At 43.1% G+C, this 5,222-nt stretch overlaps 1 non-coding gene across 1 annotated transcript; it reads right to left on the bottom strand.

The window, feature by feature from the left end:
- Positions 1-4,716: 4,716 nt before the first annotated feature.
- Positions 4,717-4,788, bottom strand: TRNAK-UUU (transfer RNA lysine (anticodon UUU)). Its single transcript has one exon. It is a non-coding gene; the product is annotated as a tRNA-Lys (tRNA).
- Positions 4,789-5,222: the final 434 nt, after the last annotated feature.

Genomic DNA, 5,222 nt, shown 5'->3' with positions numbered 1-5,222 from the left:
CCTCGATTAAGTTTCGAGCAAAGATTACACCGAGGACAAATCTTATTCGGACCTCTGAAAAATGACTTATTGCAACATTTGATTCCATGCTAAGGCATTTGAAATCTTTGCAATTATGAAAGGATGCTAAAGACAATAGACTTGAAAATTTGCCGAAAGGGAAAAGACTTTATATATATTCCAAAAGATCTTTACAAAGGCCAATGAAAACAACCGCAACAAAATAAATGTGCAAGATACAAAAACAAAAACAAAAAATCCTAAGGCATCTCTGCCTGGTCTTCGCTGGAACCCGACCCATCACCAACATCGTCGGGGCCTTCGAATTCTTCAGAGCCCTCGGAGCCCTCTTCACCTTTGGGATTAGCTAGCTTCTTGGTCTCGACCTCAAGCCTTTTTGCCTCCTCAATCTCGGCAGATAGGTCGAAGCCTTGGGCATGGATCTCTTCGAGGATCTCCCTTTGAGACAACCATTTCACGTACGTAACAATGGCTTTTAGGCGGGCCTCGAGCATCGGTGGAGGTTGTGTGCATATGAGCCTTTATATCTTCATATTCACTGTCGATGGCATCCCGCTCTGCTAAGGTCGAGTTCAGTTGAGCTCGGAGTTCCTCGTTCAGCTGGGATTGCTTATCGGCCTTCTATTTTAGCACTCGAAGCTGAACTTCCATCAAAGACAGCTTGACCTGGGCAGTCTCCTTCTCTGAGGACAGCATGTCCATTTTGTTTTTTCACCCATCGACCATTAATTGGATCTCATCCATCTCCTTGCGGAATTGGTCGATCTGGTCGATCTTCTGCTGGACCTACGAAGTATTGTTGTTAGCCTCTATGACCGGACCTTCGTTTCTAACCTCGAAAACTTTTACCTTTTCCACCAAGTTGGCATGCTCCTTCTGAGCCACATCTAGCTCGCCCTGAAGGTTCTTGGCAACCCCCTCCTATTGCTCGCTAAGAAACTTGTGCATGTCCCTTTTATGGGCAAGCTCCTTAATCTCGAGCTCGAGTTGATTGACCTCAGTCCGGTACTGAAGGAAGCTCTCATGATGAAGTATAGAGGCTTATAAAAGGATGAAAAAACATGATAAGTATAAAAACCTAAGTAAAGGCTCGAAGGGTTATAATGATGTCTTACCCGATTCAGCGCCTGCTGCGCTTCGTTGAACAGGCACGGTACATCCATCTCGTTCATCTTTGCCTGGTCCTCTTCCGTCACCAGGCATCAGAGGAGACTTGCTACTCTCACGGGAGCAGAAAGAACCCGAGCATCCTCCGGGATAGTGATAACTATTGACCTCTTGCGGCCGGGATCTACACTCGGGGCAGGGAATTGGTTGACTAACTTTGGGCTTGAATGCAGCCCGCTGACTTCTGAAGACGGCTCATTTCTCGACACTTCCAGGTCGCCCATCCCGGAAAAATCCCCCAAGACGGACGAGTCCACCCCATAAAAAAGGAACGAAGGGGATCGTCCGCATCACGAGTCCCTTCGTTATACCTCTCCTTTCCCACTTGGGCCTCCTCGAGCATGGACTCGGCATATAAAGGCGACCCTGAAATATCTATTACATCGAGTGCCTCCTTCGGGGGGCGGCCGGCATCCTGGGAAGTCTCGGCCCCGGTCACCTCATCAACCTCCCGGGTCTAAGTGAGATCAGCCTCAAGGATCTCCTCTTCAACGGTTGCTTACTCCTCGGGGAATGTCGGCCCGTGGGCTACAAAAAAATTGTCTTCTTCGTGCTCATCTCTGAGCTGAAAAAGCGAGTCCGAGTCGGGTGCTCGAGAGCTAGAACTTTCCTTTAGCTTACGGGCCAACCTTTTCTTTGGCTTCTTCTTCTCTGAGCTCGGGGAGCCCGGAGCCTTCCTTTTATTCTTTTCTCCTACTGCAGCCCCGGGCTGCCCCAAAATAGAGGGGTTAACGGACACATCCTCATCCCCTACTGAAGGCCTAAGCTCAATGACCTTAGGCAAACCTACAAAAGGAAAAATGAAGAAAAGAGGGTAAGTACGATGCGAATGGGAGAGCTAGATGTTACTTATTAGAGCAGGGGTCTTACCATGAGAACGGGTCTCCCAGCGGCCCCTCGAGAGTTTGCGCCATGTGAGCTCGGAATAAGGCATTTGTGAACAAATGCCCTCTATCCATCCTTGAGCCAAGAGACAGATCCATCCTTGAGCCTAGGGACAACATTTGGAACTCGAGCGACAGTTGCACCACCACAAATACCAGTGAGAAAAGAGGAGATGAAGGTAAAATAGTGTTCAAAGGGAAATCGTACTTACGATATGCGTTCCACTTCTCGGGGAATGGCATGAGTTCGGAGGGAACCAAGTCTTCGGTCTTCACCTGAATGAAATGTCCTTGCCAGCCCCGCTCCTGATCCTCATCGATGCTCAAGAATGAGGCTTTGCTGTCCCGGTGTGTGAGCTTTATTAGTCCCCCTCAAAAGATTCGGGGACTATATAGGCGGAGTAGGTGATCGATGGTGAACCGACGGGATTCGGTCTTATTCATGAAAAAACAAAGGAGGATCACGATCCTCCACAACGACGGGTGGATTTGACCAATGCATACTTCGTACCTCTGGCAGAAATCCAAGATAACCGGGTCCACCAGGCCCAATGTGAAGGGATAAGTGTAAACACGTAGATACCCCTCCATGTGGGTAGTGATGGCATCCGCAGGCCCGGGGACTACTACGTCCTTACCCGCCTAGTCTTGGACTGCGGGGAGGACGTCTTCAGTAATAAAGCATATATATCTTGACACTCCTTCACCCCCGTCCTGCACCGACGAGGGATTCTCAACCTTAAATTAATCGGTAATCGAACAACCCCCGAGGATGAACATTTTCAAGGGAGGCTCGACAGTCGTTTCATCGGTAGTTATGCCAAGAGCAGGCCTCTCGAGGATGACCACATCGGGAGTGGTCTCCTCGATTTCAGCGGTCGGTTGCGAAGAAGAAGAAGCGACTTGTTGGGGAACATATTTTGAAGTTTTAGCCATTGTTATCTTGAAAAAGCTTGAAAAGTATGAAGAAAGGTTGAAAGATGAAAAGTCAAGTGCGCTGATTTGGGTAAAAATTAGGTAAAAACTTGCAACTTACTGAAAATTCTTGAAAAAGGGAGATAAAAATATTAGAGTGTGAAGAAGGGTAGTGATATCATGAAAACTCGAAGGTAGAAGCTTGGCCAAAAGGTAAAAAAATGAACAAAAGAAGAAAGTATTTATAAAGGTTTTCGTGCTGTTTCGCATTCAGGGATGACCTTTCGATGGCTGACATGTGTTTGAAATCATAACGACACGACTGACGGGACCTTTCAGATTCTTTGTCGTTTCTATCACGGCATATTGAAGAAGGAATCAAAGTGCATATGTCGTTTCCCGTCGTTTTAGTAAACTTACTCTCCAAGAAACGATGGGACTATCTGTATACAGGTGAAACCGAGCCCGTTGGATACCTCGGTTCTCGATGAAGTAAACGGAGCAGAGATATGACCATAAGAAACCGAAATCGGGGTAAGGAGCCCCTCGAGTCGGGGTCCGGACAAAACACCTGCCCTCGAAAGAATCAAGGCCACGTCCCCCAAGTCCGATAATCGAGCTCGACTAGCAAAGGGTCATGATATCCGTGCCCAGCCGGATGTCACGGCATGAATCTCGGCACATATCGGCAGAAAATAAGTAATTAGCAAAACGAAAGATTTTTACCTTTTATGCAATTGTACTTAGGGTAAAACTCCCCTACTATATAGAGGGGAGTCTGACTATTCATTAGACACGTTGTAATATGCATATCAAGGCAATATACTCTTATTTTTTCTGTTATTCAAAGTTCTTACTTTTATTCATCAGTTCTTCATTAATGTGAGCCCGAGAACGAAGGCAGGCATTTCATTAAGCTGTTATTGAGTCCGGGGTCATTCCTCTTAATTGGTTTGACAATTTATTACGTCCTTTATCTGTCTAATTTAATGATTTTTATCATTTGTATTGAATTAATCCGCATATCCTTAAAATCACATATAAATTGAGTTGTTATCCGTTTTCAAGGGTAAAGAGACCATATTGGGAGTTGGCGTGGCAAGGAGCCCAACTACAATTTATTTAATTAGGCGTTTGAAGTGTAAAAAAAAAGCGAAAAAGTTCACACGCTATAATCTCCTATAGAGCTTACGTGACACATCATCTTTTCCCCTTATAATTCACTAATTAACTAATATTAGATTTTTTTGCTATGAAGTAAATTTGTTAATATAAGGTTTAAATATATGAATTGGGTCAAGTTTTAAAACACATTGAATAAAAAATAAATCACATCCTAACCTATTTAAACTTTGCTTTAATATATCATAATCATATGACCTATATGGAATATCTAAAGAGAAAAATCTTATTTGCATTGTAGGTCAAGTGTTCGATGACTTAAGAATTATTGGAGCATAACCTATTAATATTTTTTGGAATATCCTAACCTATTTAAACTTTGCTTTAATATATCATAATCATATGACCTATATGGAATATCTAAAGAGAATTGTAGGTCAATTTTGCGATGACTTAAGAATTATTGGAGCATAACCTATTAAAATGTTTTTTAAGGAACACGAAGAAAAGGCAGGGAAGGAAATTACAATAACAATAGACAGGAGAAATTATTATTTTTAAGAATAAAACTAAATGTCAATTAATCAGTTAAACATAAAGAGATGTCCGCCGTCTGTGGGGATCGAACGCACGACCACGTGGTTAAAAGCCACGCGCTCTACCACTGAACTAAGAAGACCTGTTGTACCATCAGCTGCACAATATTATTTTTATATATATTCTAATTAGAAATTTTGACTACTTATCTACTTTATGCTAGATAAACCTACTATTATTGCGCGTACAGCTTAGCTTCTACGGCGTTTATGTAGTTTACAATAGCTTTAGCTATATTTATTGTCTGTGCCACAACGGAAAGATAACTTGAAATTTATGGGTTCTGGGTTATAATCCGTTTAAGTTACTGAATTTTAAATTGATAATTTATTTATATTTAATAGATTTTTTAAGACAAATACAAGGTTTAGATCAAAGCTACTGGGTTCGGCCGAACCCGTATCTCGCATGCTAGCTCCGCCCTTGACAACGGCAAGGACAACTTTGAAACAATTAGTTATGCTTATCATATGTATGGGCATATTTGCAATATACCAAAAAGGTAAAGTGGTCAAA

Source organism: Nicotiana tabacum, chromosome 15, assembly GCF_000715075.1.
Source record: "Nicotiana tabacum cultivar K326 chromosome 15, ASM71507v2, whole genome shotgun sequence".
Taxonomy (NCBI): domain Eukaryota; kingdom Viridiplantae; phylum Streptophyta; class Magnoliopsida; order Solanales; family Solanaceae; genus Nicotiana; species Nicotiana tabacum.
The sequence above is the reverse complement of the archived record's forward strand: the minus strand, read 5'-3'. Positions and strand labels throughout refer to the sequence as shown.